Source organism: Telmatherina bonti (assembly GCF_933228915.1).
Source record: "Telmatherina bonti genome assembly, chromosome: 21".
NCBI classification, from domain to species: domain Eukaryota; kingdom Metazoa; phylum Chordata; class Actinopteri; order Atheriniformes; family Telmatherinidae; genus Telmatherina; species Telmatherina bonti.
In genome coordinates this window covers 32,432,412-32,450,748 of record NC_136630.1, presented here as the reverse complement: position 1 = coordinate 32,450,748, position 18,337 = coordinate 32,432,412, and positions in this window count along the sequence as shown.

Below are 18,337 nucleotides of genomic sequence, written 5' to 3'. Positions count from 1 at the left end.
TACCACACTGCCAGACCAGATCCAACGTACCACTGTGCCAGACCAGATCCAACATACCACGGTGCCAGACCAGATCCAACGTACCACGGTGCCAGGCCAGATCCAACGTACAACGGTGCCAGACCAGATCAAACATACCACGGTGCCAGACCAGATCCAACGTACCACGGTGCCAGGCCAGATCCAACGTACCACTGTGCCAGACCAGATCCAACATACCACGGTGCCAGACCAGATCCAACGTACAACGGTGCCAGACCAGATCCAACGTACCACGGTGCCAGACCAGATCAAACATACCACGGTGCCAGACCAGATCCAACGTACCACACTGCCAGACCAGATCCAACGCACCACGGTGCCAGACCAGATCTAACATACCACGGTGCCAGACCAGATCCAACGTACCACACTGCCAGACCAGATCAAACGTACCACGGTGCCAGACCAGATCAAAGGTACCACGGTGCGAGACCAGATCTAAGGTACCACGATGCCAGGCCAGATCTAAGATACCACGGTGCCAGACCAGATCTAAGGTACCACGGTGAAAGACCAGATCCAACGTACCTCGGTGCCAGACCAGATCCAACGTACCACACTGCCAGGCCAGATCCAACGCACCACTGTGCCAGACCAGATCCAACGTACCACGGTGCCAGACCAGATCCAACGTACCACGGTGCCAGACCAGATCAAACATACCTCGGTGCCAGACCAGATCCAACGTACCTCGGTGCCTGACCAGATCCAACGTACCACACTGCCAGACCAGATCCAACGTACCTCGGTGCCAGACCAGATCAAACATACCTCGGTGCCAGACCAGATCCAACGTACCTCGGTGCCAGACCAGATCCAACGTACCACACTGCCAGACCAGATCCAACATACCACGGTGCCAGACCAGATCCAACGTACCACGGTGCCAGACCAGATCCAACGTACCACAGTGCCAGACCAGATCCAACGTACCACAGTGCCAGGCCAGATCTAAGTTACCGCGGTGCCAGACCAGATCCAACGTACCACGGTGCCAGACCAGATCCAACGTACCACAGTGCCAGACCAGATCCAACGTACCGCGGTGCCAGACCAGATCCAACGTACCACGGTGCCAGACCAGATCCAACGTACCACAGTGCCAGGCCAGATCTAAGTTACCGCGGTGCCAGACCAGATCCAACATACCACACTGCCAGGCCAGATCAAACGTACCACACTGCCAGACCAGATCCAAAGTACCACTGTGCCAGACCAGATCCAACGTACCACGGTGCCAGACCAGATCCAACGTACCACTGTGCCAGACCAGATCCAACATACCACGGTGCCAGACCAGATCCAACGTACCACGGTGCCAGACCAGATCCAACGTACCACTGTGCCAGACCAGATCCAACATACCACGGTGCCAGACCAGATCCAACGTACAACGGTGCCAGACCAGATCAAACATACCACGGTGCCAGACCAGATCCAACGTACCACACTGCCAGACCAGATCCAACGCACCACGGTGCCAGACCAGATCCAACGTACCTCGGTGCCTGACCAGATCCAACGTACCACGGTGCCAGACCAGATCTAAGGTACCACGGTGCCAGACCAGATCTAAGGTACCACGGTGCCAGACCAGATCAAAGGTACCACGGTGCCAGACCAGATCTAAGGTACCACGATGCCAGGCCAGATCTAAGGTACCACGTTGCCAGACCAGATCTAAGGTACCACGATGCCAGGCCAGATCTAAGGTACCACGTTGCCAGACCAGATCTAAGGTACCACGGTGAAAGACCAGATCAAACGTACCACGGTGCCAGACCAGATCTAAGGTACCACGGTGCCAGACCAGATCTAAGGTACCACGGTGCCAGACCAGATCAAAGGTACCACGGTGCCAGACCAGATCTAAGGTACCACGATGCCAGGCCAGATCTAAGGTACCACGTTGCCAGACCAGATCTAAGGTACCACGGTGCCAGACCAGATCAAAGGTACCACGGTGCCAGACCAGATCTAAGGTACCACGATGCCAGACCAGATCCAACGTACCTCGGTGCCAGACCAGATCCAACATACCACGGTGCCAGACCAGATCCAACGTACCACACTGCCAGGCCAGATCTAAGGTACCACGGTGCCAGACCAGATCTAAGGTACCACGGTGAAAGGCCAGATCCAACGTACCTCGGTGCCAGACCAGATCCAACGTACCACGGTGCCAGACCAGATCCAACGTACCGCAGTGCCAGACCAGATCCAACGTACCACACTGCCAGACCAGATCCAACGTACCACACTGCCAGACCAGATCCAACGTACCACGGTGCCAGACCAGATCAAACGGACCACACTGCCAGACCAGATGAAACGTACCTCGGTGCCAGGCCAGATCCAACGCACCACACTGCCAGACCAGATCCAACGTACCGCAGTGCCAGACCAGATCCAACGTACCACGGTGCCAGACCAGATCCAACGTACCTCGGTGCCAGACCAGATCAAACATACCTCGGTGCCAGACCAGATCCAACATACCACAGTGCCAGACCAGATCCAACGTACCGCAGTGCCAGACCAGATCCAACGTACCACACTGCCAGACCAGATCTAAGGTACCACGGTGCCAGACCAGATCCAACATACCACGGTGCCAGACCAGATCCAACGTACCACACTGCCAGACCAGATCCAACATACTACGGTGCCAGGCCAGATCCAACGTACCACGGTGCCAGACCAGATCAAACGTACCTCGGTGCCAGACCAGATCCAACGTACCTCGGTGCCTGACCAGATCCAACGTACCACAGTGCCAGACCAGATCCAACGTACCGCAGTGCTAGACCAGATCCAACGTACCACACTGCCAGACCAGATCTAAGGTACCACGGTGCCAGACCAGATCCAACATACCACGGTGCCAGACCAGATCCAACGTACCACACTGCCAGACCAGATCCAACATACCACGGTGCCAGACCAGATCTGAGGTACCACGGTGCCAGACCAGATCTAAGGTACCGCGGTGCCAGACCAGATCCAACGTACCACACTGCCAGACCAGATCCAACATACCACACTGCCAGACCAGATCCAACGTACCACACTGCCAGACCAGATCCAACGTACCACGGTGCCAGACCAGATCCAACGTACCACACTGCCAGACCAGATCCAACGTACCACACTGCCAGACCAGATCCAACGTACCACGGTGCCAGACCAGATCTAAGGTACCACGATGCCAGACCAGATCTAAGGTACCACGATGCCAGACCAGATCCAACGTACCGCAGTGCCAGACCAGATCTAAGGTACCACGATGCCAGACCAGATCCAACGTACCGCAGTGCCAGACCAGATCCAACGTACCACGGTGCCAGACCAGATCTAAGGTACCACGATGCCAGACCAGATCCAACATACCACGGTGCCAGACCAGATCTAAGGTACCACGATTCCAGACCAGATCTAAGGTACCACGATGCCAGACCAGATCTAAGGTACCACGGTGCCAGACCAGATCTAAGGTACCACGATGCCAGACCAGATCCAACGTACCACACTGCCAGACCAGATCCAACGTACCACGGTGCCAGACCAGATCCAACATACCACGGTGCCAGACCAGATCTAAGGTACCACGATGCCAGACCAGATCCAACATACCACGGTGCCAGACCAGATCCAACATACCACGGTGCCAGACCAGATCCAACGTACCGCAGTGCCAGACCAGATCCAACGTACCGCAGTGCCAGACCAGATCCAACATACCACGGTGCCAGACCAGATCCAACGTACCGCAGTGCCAGACCAGATCCAACGTACCGCAGTGCCAGACCAGATCTAAGGTACCACGGTGCCAGACCAGATCCAACGTACCGCAGTGCCAGACCAGATCCAATGTACCGCAGTGCCAGACCAGATCCAACGTACCGCAGTGCCAGACCAGATCTAAGGTACCACGGTGCCAGACCAGATCCAACGCACCGCGGTGCCTGTAGTCATCCGGGCGTTGAACAACGTTCCAGAAGGATGACGGCGGTCTTTCATCCGTCCCATCTAGGTTAAAAGCACCCCCCCCCATGTGAGTTTGCACTGAAACCAAAATAATCATTTTGATCTTCTTACTGAATCTCACTCCGCTGCTCTTCATCCATCTTTCTTTCCCTCTCTTTTGCTCCCACTCAGTCACTCCTTTCCTGCTCTCTCACCACAGCGCTGTTTAGCTCGCCCACACACTGCAGAGCTACCAAATGAAAGCTAGCAGCGTGAGGACAATCCAGTATACTGCTGACTAACTATAAATCGGTTTGTTTCTTCTTCCGCTTTTTAAAACATCTGTTAAAATGATAAAGTTGTGTTGATGTAATCTGGAAACTGTTGTTGATACCGTCTGATGACAGGACATCTTGGAGTTCTGTTTGTCACCCTGCAGCTCTCCTGTCTCCGTCTGAACTCTGCAGACATGATCAACACAGAGCCTTCCCGCGTGCCTACAGCTGGGGGTACGCCTTGCTTCACCGTCATCCATCTGAAATGTCTCAAAGTGAGATTTAGCGCCTGGGAAACCAGGTGGCTTGTGGGCTGGGTGGAGTTTTGACTCCATTTAAAATCAGTGCGATCAGTCAGATGGCCCGCTCAGATCTGATGGCGCGTTGAGCAAGAATGGCCATGAGGCTGAACATGGAGGGAGCAAACCAACTTAAAAAATACCCCATCTTAACAATAAGCTTATGTTGATGCATGGCCTTTGTTTGAGTTTAACACAGTAGTTACAGTGGTTCCGGGGGCCTCCATGAGATTTCATCCACATTCCCGTCTCTGCTCGCTTGGTGATCTTCGGCTCCTGATTGGACGTTACTGTCAGTCTGAGCACTGCCATCATGTCCAGCTGGAGGATCACAGATCTATCTCAGTTCCACACTGCATTGCTGAGGCGGTGAATCCCGCTGGCTGCAGATTGTTTCAGAATTTCTCTCGGTGAACAGTTTGCTTCTTGTCTCTGGAAGCAGCTGATGACGATGCTGGTGAAGAGCTGGATGTGTGGGTAGCCACAGGTCTGGGATTCCATACAAACACAACTTCTGTCTAGAGGGAGGAATTGTAAATAATTGGATGAGATCTATTTCTACATGGGGACACTGCAGTTGTCATAATCTGCCATGGGAGTTCATCTACTAGCCGTGCTGGAGTTTAATTATCTCATGGCTTAACTGTCCCACACACAGAGACTGAGGACCATGGAGGGCTGGGTAGAACTACAGCAATGCCTTCATGAGACTGTTTTTCACTTAGATCATCACGTTCAAGGAATTCTACATCCCAGTTTAGTTCAGGCAACTTTAATCCGCATAGAGTCAGCAATGCCAATATGAAAAGCAATAGTTGAATCAGATTTCTCAGCTCACTTCAGATCCATCAGTACTCACACATATGCACTGACAAGAAACTGAAGTAGCTGCAATATTTTCTGTGGCCATCAAGACCCTGAATCATGCCTTAGTGGCATTTCTGGAAGCTGACAGAAAGAGGTCTGGAGTCTGTCAGCAGGAGTTTTCCAGCCTTCTATGGAGGGAGAGAGAAAACGACGGAGCAGTACAAGAGACTGCTGATAGAAGTCACAATGTCTACGCTTTAAGCCAACTGGAAACTATCTGAGAGCATCGTTGAAAGGAAAGCAGAACCGCCTCAAGGTGGTCACTACAATAAATCCTGAAGTTTTATTTGTCCAAAGCAAAAGCTTCCTGGTGTTCCTGCTTTGACTGTTTTTCTGTTTTAAACCAGTTTTTCCCATTCCAACAAAGTTGTTGAAAAATAAAGAAGCAGCTTCAGCTCCGGAGCTAGAACACTTTTATGCAGAGATTGGAAGGCATGCCGATGGAGCTGAAGCCTAACAAATGATTCCTTCCAGCGACCTGCGACGTCCGGAATAACGGTGGAAAACGGTTCCTCACAACTTGTCTGCTGGCTGCAGGTTTATATCTCTGTTTGACGTTACGGAGCAAGCCTGGCTGAAGAATGCTCTGTTTACCATGCGGTAACCTTGATTGAAGGATTCTACTCACCTGCAGGAGTCCGTCTCATCAAGTTACTAACCCTAACCCAGTCTACAGACCACCCACCAGAGGAGATGACTACAGACCACCCACCAGAGGAGATGACTAAAAACAACCCACCACCAGAGGAGATGACTACAGACCACCCACCACCAGAGGAGATGACTACAGACCACCCACCACCAGAGGAGATGACTATAGACCACCCACCAGAGGAGATGACTACAGACCACCCACCACCAGAGGAGATGACTGCAGACCACCCACCAGAGGAGATGACTACAGACCACCCACCAGAGGAGATGACTACAGACCACCCACCACCAGAGGAGATGACTACAGACCACCCACCACCAGAGGAGATGACTAAAGACCACCCACCACCAGAGGAGATGACTACAGACCACCCACCAGAGGAGATGACTACAGACCACCCACCACCAGAGGAGATGACTACAGACCACCCACCAGAGGAGATGACTACAGACCACCCACCACCAGAGGAGATGACTAAAGACCACCACCCACCAGAGGAGATGACTACAGACCACCCACCAGAGGAGATGACTACAGACCACCCACCACCAGAGGAGATGACTACAGACCACCCACCAGAGGAGATGACTACAGACCACCCACCAGAGGAGATGACTACAGACCACCCACCACCAGAGGAGATGACTACAGACCACCCACCACCAGAGGAGATGACTAAAGACCACCCACCACCAGAGGAGATGACTACAGACCACCCACCACCAGAGGAGATGACTACAGACCACCCACCACCAGAGGAGATGACTGCAGACCACCCACCAGAGGAGATGACTACAGACCACCCACCAGAGGAGATGACTACAGACCACCCACCAGAGGAGATGACTACAGACCACGCACCATAGGAGATGACCACAGACCACCCACCACCATAGGAGATGACTATAGACCACCCACCACCAGAGGAGATGACCACAGACCACCCACCACCAGAGGAGATGACTACAGACCACCCACCACCAGAGGAGATGACTATAGACCACCCACCACCAGAGGAGATGACCACAGACCACCCACCACCAGAGGAGATGACTACAGACCACCCACCACATTAGGAGATGACCACAGACCACCCACCACCATAGGAGATGACCACAGACCACCCACCACCAGAGGAGATGACTACAGACCACCCACCACCAGAGGAGATGACTACAGACCACCCACCAGAGGAGATGACTACAGACCACCCACCAGAGGAGATGACTACAGACCACCCACCACCAGAGGAGATGACTACAGACCACCCACCACCAGAGGAGATGACTACAGACCACCCACCACCAGAGGAGATGACTACAGACCACCCACCACCAGAGGAGATGACTACAGACCACCCACCAGAGGAGATGACTACAGACCACCCACCACCAGAGGAGATGACTACAGACCACCCACCACCAGAGGAGATGACTGCAGACCACCCACCACCAGAGGAGATGACTACAGACCACCCACCAGAGGAGATGACTACAGACCACCCACCAGAGGAGATGACTACAGACCACCCACCACCAGAGGAGATGACTACAGACCACCCACCACCAGAGGAGATGACTGCAGACCACCCACCACCAGAGGAGATGACTACAGACCACCCACCACCAGAGGAGATGACTACAGACCACCCACCACCAGAGGAGATGACTAAAGACCACCCACCACCAGAGGAGATGACTACAGACCACCCACCACCAGAGGAGATGACTGCAGACCACCCACCACCAGAGGAGATGACTACAGACCACCCACCACCAGAGGAGATGACTGCAGACCACCCACCACCAGAGGAGATGACTACAGACCACCCACCACCAGAGGAGATGACTACAGACCACCCACCACCAGAGGAGATGACTGAAGACCACCCACCACCAGAGGAGATGACTACAGACCACCCACCACCAGAGGAGATGACTACAGACCACCCACCACCGGAGGAGATGACTATAGACCACCCACCACCAGAGGAGATGACTACAGACCACCCACCACCAGAGGAGATGACTACAGACCACCCACCACCAGAGGAGATGACTACAGACCACCCACCACCAGAGGAGATGACTAAAAACCACCCACCACCAGAGGAGATGACTACAGACCACCCACCACCAGAGGAGATGACTACAGACCACCCACCACCAGAGGAGATGACTAAAGACCACCCACCACCAGAGGAGATGACTACAGACCACCCACCACCAGAGGAGATGACTACAGACCACCCACCACCAGAGGAGATGACTACAGACCACCCACCACCAGAGGAGATGACTAAAGACCACCCACCACCAGAGGAGATGACCACAGACCACCCACCACCAGAGGAGATGACTACAGACCACCCACCAGAGGAGATGACTACAGACCACCCACCACCAGAGGAGATGACTGCAGACCACCCACCAGAGGAGATGACTACAGACCACCCACCAGAGGAGATGACTACAGACCACCCACCAGAGGAGATGACTACAGACCACCCACCACCAGAGGAGATGACTACAGACCACCCACCAGAGGAGATGACTACAGACCACCCACCAGAGGAGATGACTACAGACCACCCACCACCAGAGGAGATGACTGCAGACCACCCACCACCAGAGGAGATGACTACAGACCACCCACCACCAGAGGAGATGACTACAGACCACCCACCACCAGAGGAGATGACTACAGACCACCCACCACCAGAGGAGATGACTGCAGACCACCACCCACCAGAGGAGATGACTGCAGACCACCACCCACCAGAGGAGATGACTACAGACCACCCACCAGAGGAGATGACTACAGACCACCCACCACCAGAGGAGATGACTACAGACCACCCACCAGAGGAGATGACTACAGACCACCTACCAGAGGAGATGACTACAGACCACCCAACACCAGAGGAGATGACTACAGACCACCCACCACCAGAGGAGATGACTACAGACCACCCACCACCAGAGGAGATGACTACAGACCACCCACCACCAGAGGAGATGACTGCAGACCACCCACCACCAGAGGAGATGACTACAGACCACCCACCAGAGGAGATGACTACAGACCACCCACCAGAGGAGATGACTACAGACCACCCACCACCAGAGGAGATGACTACAGACCACCCACCACCAGAGGAGATGACTGCAGACCACCCACCACCAGAGGAGATGACTACAGACCACCCACCACCAGAGGAGATGACTACAGACCACCCACCACCAGAGGAGATGACTAAAGACCACCCACCACCAGAGGAGATGACTACAGACCACCCACCACCAGAGGAGATGACTGCAGACCACCCACCACCAGAGGAGATGACTACAGACCACCCACCACCAGAGGAGATGACTGCAGACCACCCACCACCAGAGGAGATGACTACAGACCACCCACCAGAGGAGATGACTACAGACCACCCACCAGAGGAGATGACTACAGACCACCCACCACCAGAGGAGATGACTAAAGACCACCCAACACCAGAGGAGATGACTACAGACCACCCACCACCAGAGGAGATGACTACAGACCACCCACCACCAGAGGAGATGACTATAGACCACCCACCACCAGAGGAGATGACTACAGACCACCCACCACCAGAGGAGATGACTACAGACCACCCACCACCAGAGGAGATGACTACAGACCACCCACCACCAGAGGAGATGACTATAGACCACCCACCACCAGAGGAGATGACTACAGACCACCCACCACCAGAGGAGATGACTACAGACCACCCACCACCAGAGGAGATGACTACAGACCACCCACCACCAGAGGAGATGACTATAGACCACCCACCACCAGAGGAGATGACTACAGACCACCCACCACCAGAGGAGATGACTGCAGACCACCCACCACCAGAGGAGATGACTACAGACCACCCACCACCAGAGGAGATGACTACAGACCACCCACCACCAGAGGAGATGACTGCAGACCACACACCACCAGAAGAGATGACTACAGACCACCCACCACCAGAGGAGATGACTACAGACCACCCACCACCAGAGGAGATGACTACAGACCACCCACCACCAGAGGAGATGACTACAGACCACCCACCACCAGAGGAGATGACTGCAGACCACCCACCACCAGAGGAGATGACTACAGACCACCCACCACCAGAGGAGATGACTACAGACCACCCACCACCAGAGGAGATGACTACAGACCACCCACCACCAGAGGAGATGACTACAGACCACCCACCACCAGAGGAGATGACTACAGACCACCCACCACCAGAGGAGATGACTGCAGACCACCCAACACCAGAGGAGATGACTACAGACCACCCACCACCAGAGGAGATGACTACAGACCACCCACCACCAGAGGAGATGACTACAGACCACCCACCACCAGAAGAGATGACTGCAGACCACCCAACACCAGAGGAGATGACTACAGACCACCCACCACCAGAGGAGATGACTGCAGACCACCCACCACCAGAGGAGATGACTACAGACCACCCACCACCAGAAGAGATGACTGCAGACCACCCACCACCAGAGGAGATGACTGCAGACCACCCACCACCAGAGGAGATGACTACAGACCACCCACCACCAGAAGAGATGACTGCAGACCACCACCCACCAGAGGAGATGATTACAGACCACCCACCACCAGAGGAGATGACTACACACCACCCACCACCAGAGGAGATTACTGCAGACCACCCAACACCAGAGGAGATGACTACAGACCACCCACCACCAGAAGAGATGACTACAGACCACCCAACACCAGAGGAGATGACTGCAGACCACCCACCACCAGAGGAGATGACTGCAGACCACCCACCACCAGAGGAGATGACTACAGACCACCCACCACCAGAGGAGATGACTACAGACCACCCACCACCAGAGGAGATTACTGCAGACCACCCAACACCAGAGGAGATGACTACAGACCACCCACCACCAGAAGAGATGACTACAGACCACCCAACACCAGAGGAGATGACTGCAGACCACCCACCACCAGAGGAGATGACTACAGACCACCCACCACCAGAAGAGATGACTGCAGACCACCACCCACCAGAGGAGATGACTACAGACCACCCACCACCAGAAGAGATGACTACAGACCACCCACCACCAGAGGAGATGACTACAGACCACCCACCACCAGAGGAGATGACTGCAGACCACCCACCACCAGAGGAGATGACTACAGACCACCCACCACCAGAGGAGATTACTGCAGACCACCCAAAACCAGAGGAGATGACTACAGACCACCCACCACCAGAAGAGATGACTACAGACCACCCAACACCAGAGGAGATGACTGCAGACCACCCACCACCAGAGGAGATGACTACAGACCACCCACCACCAGAGGAGATGACTACAGACCACCCACCACCAGAAGAGATGACTGCAGACCACCACCCACCAGAGGAGATGACTACAGACCACCCACCACCAGAGGAGATGACTACAGACCACCCACCACCAGAGGAGATGACTGCAGACCACCCAACACCAGAGGAGATGACTGCAGACCACCCACCACCAGAGGAGATGACTACAGACCACCCACCACCAGAGGAGATGACTGCAGACCACCCAACACCAGAGGAGATGACTGCAGACCACCCACCACCAGAGGAGATGACTGCAGACCACCCACCACCAGAGGAGATGACTACAGACCACCCACCACCAGAAGAGATGACTGCAGACCACCCACCACCAGAGGAGATGACTACAGACCACCCACCACCAGAGGAGATGACTACAGACCACCCAACACCAGAGGAGATGACTACAGACCACCCACCACCAGAAGAGATGACTACAGACCACCCAACACCAGAGGAGATGACTGCAGACCACCCACCACCAGAGGAGATGACTACAGACCACCCACCACCAGAGGAGATGACTACAGACCACCCACCACCAGAGGAGATGACTGCAGACCACCCACCACCAGAGGAGATGACTGCAGACCACCCAACACCAGAGGAGATGACTACAGACCACCCACCACCAGAGGAGATGACTGCAGACCACCCAACACCAGAGGAGATGACTACAGACCACCCACCACCAGAAGAGATGACTACAGACCACCCACCACCAGAGGAGATGACTACAGACCACCCACCACCAGAGGAGATGACTATAGACCACCCACCACCAGAGGAGATGACTACAGACCACCCACCACCAGAGGAGATGACTGCAGACCACCCACCACCAGAGGAGATGACTGCAGACCACCCACCACCAGAGGAGATGACTACAGACCACCCACCACCAGAGGAGATGACTACAGACCACCCACCACCAGAGGAGATGACTACAGACCACCCACCACCAGAGGAGATGACTGCAGACCACCCACCACCAGAGGAGATGACTACAGACCACCCACCACCAGAGGAGATGACTACAGACCACCCACCACCAGAGGAGATGACTGCAGACCACCCACCAGAGGAGATGACTGCAGACCACCCACCACCAGAGGAGATGACTACAGACCACCCACCACCAGAGGAGATGACTGCAGACCACCCACCACCAGAGGAGATGACTACAGACCACCCACCACCAGAGGAGATGACTACAGACCACCCACCACCAGAGGAGATGACTACAGACCACCCAACACCAGAGGAGATGACTACAGACCACCCACCACCAGAAGAGATGACTGCAGACCACCCAACACCAGAGGAGATGACTACAGACCACCCACCACCAGAGGAGATGACTGCAGACCACCCACCACCAGAGGAGATGACTACAGACCACCCACCACCAGAAGAGATGACTGCAGACCACCACCCACCAGAGGAGATGACTACAGACCACCCACCACCAGAGGAGATGACTACAGACCACCCACCACCAGAGGAGATGACTACAGACCACCCACCACCAGAGGAGATGACTACAGACCACCCAACACCAGAGGAGATGACTACAGACCACCCACCACCAGAGGAGATGACTACAGACCACCCACCACCAGAGGAGATGACTGCAGACCACCCACCACCAGAGGAGATGACTACAGACCACCCACCACCAGAGGAGATTACTGCAGACCACCCAACACCAGAGGAGATGACTACAGACCACCCACCACCAGAAGAGATGACTACAGACCACCCAACACCAGAGGAGATGACTGCAGACCACCCACCACCAGAGGAGATGACTACAGACCACCCACCACCAGAAGAGATGACTGCAGACCACCACCCACCAGAGGAGATGACTACAGACCACCCACCACCAGAGGAGATGACTACAGACCACCCACCACCAGAGGAGATGACTGCAGACCACCCAACACCAGAGGAGATGACTGCAGACCACCCACCACCAGAGGAGATGACTACAGACCACCCACCACCAGAGGAGATGACTACAGACCACCCACCACCAGAGGAGATGACTACAGACCACCCAACACCAGAGGAGATGACTGCAGACCACCCACCACCAGAGGAGATGACTACAGACCACCCACCACCAGAGGAGATGACTACAGACCACCCACCACCAGAAGAGATGACTGCAGACCACCACCCACCAGAGGAGATGACTACAGACCACCCACCACCAGAGGAGATGACTACAGACCACCCACCACCAGAGGAGATGACTGCAGACCACCCAACACCAGAGGAGATGACTGCAGACCACCCACCACCAGAGGAGATGACTACAGACCACCCACCACCAGAGGAGATGACTGCAGACCACCCAACACCAGAGGAGATGACTGCAGACCACCCACCACCAGAGGAGATGACTGCAGACCACCCACCACCAGAGGAGATGACTACAGACCACCCACCACCAGAAGAGATGACTGCAGACCACCCACCACCAGAGGAGATGACTACAGACCACCCACCACCAGAGGAGATGACTACAGATCACCCACCACCAGAGGAGATGACTACAGACCACCCAACACCAGAGGAGATGACTACAGACCACCCACCACCAGAAGAGATGACTGCAGACCACCCAACACCAGAGGAGATGACTACAGACCACCCACCACCAGAGGAGATGACTGCAGACCACCCACCACCAGAGGAGATGACTACAGACCACCCACCACCAGAAGAGATGACTGCAGACCACCACCCACCAGAGGAGATGACTGCAGACCACCCACCACCAGAGGAGATGACTACAGACCACCCACCACCAGAGGAGATGACTACAGACCACCCACCACCAGAGGAGATGACTGCAGACCACCCAACACCAGAGGAGATGACTACAGACCACCCACCACCAGAAGAGATGACTACAGACCACCCACCACCAGAGGAGATGACTACAGACCACCCACCACCAGAGGAGATGACTATAGACCACCCACCACCAGAGGAGATGACTACAGACCACCCACCACCAGAGGAGATGACTGCAGACCACCCACCACCAGAGGAGATGACTGCAGACCACCCACCACCAGAGGAGATGACTACAGACCACCCACCAGAGGAGATGACTACAGACCACCCACCACCAGAGGAGATGACTACAGACCACCCACCACCAGAGGAGATGACTACAGACCACCCACCACCAGAGGAGATGACTACAGACCACCCACCACCAGAGGAGATGACTGCAGACCACCCACCAGAGGAGATGACTGCAGACCACCCACCACCAGAGGAGATGACTACAGACCACCCACCAGAGGAGATGACTACAGACCACCCACCACCAGAGGAGATGACCACAGACCACCCACCAGAGGAGATGACTACAGACCACCCACCAGAGGAGATGACTACAGACCACGCACCATAGGAGATGACCACAGACCACCCACCACCATAGGAGATGACTATAGACCACCCACCACCAGAGGAGATGACCACAGACCACCCACCACCAGAGGAGATGACTACAGACCACCCAACACCAGAGGAGATGACTGCAGACCACCCACCACCAGAGGAGATGACTACAGACCACCCACCACCAGAGGAGATGACTACAGACCACCCAACACCAGAGGAGATGACTGCAGACCACCCACCACCAGAGGAGATGACTACAGACCACCCACCACCAGAGGAGATGACTACAGACCACCCACCACCAGAAGAGATGACTGCAGACCACCACCCACCAGAGGAGATGACTACAGACCACCCACCACCAGAGGAGATGACTACAGACCACCCACCACCAGAGGAGATGACTGCAGACCACCCAACACCAGAGGAGATGACTGCAGACCACCCACCACCAGAGGAGATGACTACAGACCACCCACCACCAGAGGAGATGACTGCAGACCACCCACCACCAGAGGAGATGACTATAGACCACCCACCACCAGAGGAGATGACTACAGACCACCCAACACCAGAGGAGATGACTGCAGACCACCCACCACCAGAGGAGATGACTGCAGACCACCCACCACCAGAGGAGATGACTACAGACCACCCACCACCAGAGGAGATGACTGCAGACCACCCACCACCAGAGGAGATGACTGCAGACCACCCACCACCAGAGGAGATGACTACAGACCACCCACCACCAGAGGAGATGACTACAGACCACCCACCACCAGAGGAGATGACTACAGACCACCCAACACCAGAGGAGATGACTACAGACCACCCACCACCAGAAGAGATGACTGCAGACCACCCAACACCAGAGGAGATGACTACAGACCACCCACCACCAGAGGAGATGACTGCAGACCACCCACCACCAGAGGAGATGACTACAGACCACCCACCACCAGAAGAGATGACTGCAGACCACCACCCACCAGAGGAGATGACTACAGACCACCCACCACCAGAGGAGATGACTACAGACCACCCACCACCAGAGGAGATGACTACAGACCACCCACCACCAGAGGAGATGACTACAGACCACCCACCACCAGAAGAGATGACTGCAGACCACCCAACACCAGAGGAGATGACTACAGACCACCCACCACCAGAGGAGATGACTGCAGACCACCCACCACCAGAGGAGATGACTACAGACCACCCACCACCAGAAGAGATGACTGCAGACCACCACCCACCAGAGGAGATGACTACAGACCACCCACCACCAGAGGAGATGACTACAGACCACCCACCACCAGAGGAGATGACTACAGACCACCCACCACCAGAGGAGATCACTGCAGACCACCCAACACCAGAGGAGATGACTACAGACCACCCACTACCAGAAGAGATGACTACAGACCACCCACCACCAGAGGAGATGACTACAGACCACCCACCACCAGAGGAGATGACTATAGACCACCCACCACCAGAGGAGATGACTACAGACCACCCACCACCAGAAGAGATGACTACAGACCACCCACCACCAGAGGAGATGACTGCAGACCACCCACCACCAGAGGAGATGACTGCAGACCACCCACCACCAGAGGAGATGACTGCAGACCACCCACCACCAGAAGAGATGACTGCAGACCACCCACCACCAGAGGAGATGACTACAGACCACCCACCACCAGAGGAGATGACTACAGACCACCCACCACCAGAGGAGATGACTGCAGACCACCCACCACCAGAGGAGATGACTGCAGACCACCCACCACCAGAGGAGATGACTACAGACCACCCACCACCAGAGGAGATGACTACAGACCACCCACCACCAGAAGAGATGACTACAGACCACCCACCACCAGAGGAGATGACTACAGACCACCCACCACCAGAGGAGATGACTACAGACCACCCACCACCAGAGGAGATGACTGCAGACCACCCAACACCAGAGGAGATGACTACAGACCACCCACCACCAGAGGAGATGACTACAGACCACCCACCACCAGAGGAGATGACTACAGACCACCCACCACCAGAGGAGATGACTGCAGACCATCCAACACCAGAGGAGATGACTACAGACCACCCACCACCAGAGGAGATGACTACAGACCACCCACCACCAGAGGAGATGACTACAGACCACCCACCACCAGAAGAGATGACTACAGACCACCCACCACCAGAGGAGATGACTACAGACCACCCACCACCAGAGGAGATGACTACAGACCACCCACCACCAGAGGACCCTCATTTAAACAGAGAGTCTGTAACATGTTTGCACCTGCTGCCATTTACACAATCACTCCTAGAAAATCACCTGGAAAAAGCCCCAAACCCACAATACTAGATTGCACACACAGATTACGACTCGCACATCGGGATCTCTGGAGATCCGTGCAGCAGGCGGGTTTCTGTGAAATGTTACCAGCTGAGTTTTTTCATCCAGCACCTCCTGCTGGATGATCGTGCTCCATAAATACAGTTTGACAGAACAATATAACCGTCAGTGATGATGTAGAAAAAAACACACCAAGTATATCTTCATTTAGATGTTTTTAAAGTAAAACAATATTTGTATCCTCATCCTAACTGGACAAAAAACTTGAAATACAGCCCTTTTTTAGATTTGCTGAATCTCTGTTTCCGCGTGTTTCCTGCATTAATCCGAATATCAAAGATTGTGACGACATCTGAGACTTCATTCCTGCATGTCAGAACCAGAGCAGCTTCCATCCTGTACAGATAAACTACCCAGCATTTTACAGCATCAGGGATTTGGACTGCACACACACACACACACACACACACACACACACACACACACTCAGCAGGTCAGAGGAGGAGGGTTTAAAGGCTTGGCAGCGAGAGAGAAACGAGGGACAGTGGAGGAGGGGAGTGTGGAAGTGATGATGTAATCTGAGAACTTCCCACAGGAGACATCATCTCCTCTAAACGGGATTTGTTTTTAAATCACTCCACAACTAATGGACTCGGTTTTATTTTTAAATCCCTATTTAACGAAAATAATGAGATTTTTAAAAAATAATGTGTTGGTATGAGATACTAAAAGTAAGGAATTCCACGGCGAGCCGCGAAGGCCGCGGCGAGCCGAGAAGGCCGCGGCGAGCCGCGAAGGCCGCGGCGAGCCGCGAAGGCCGCAGCGAGCCGCGAAGGCCGCAGCGAGCAGCGAAGTCCGCAGCGAGCCGCGAAGTCCGCAGCGAGCCGCGAAGGCCGCAGCGAGCCGCGAAGGCCGCAGCGAGCCGCGAAGGCCGCAGCGAGCAGCGAAGTCCGCAGCGAGCCGCGAAGGCCGCAGCGAGCCGCGAAGTCCGCAGCG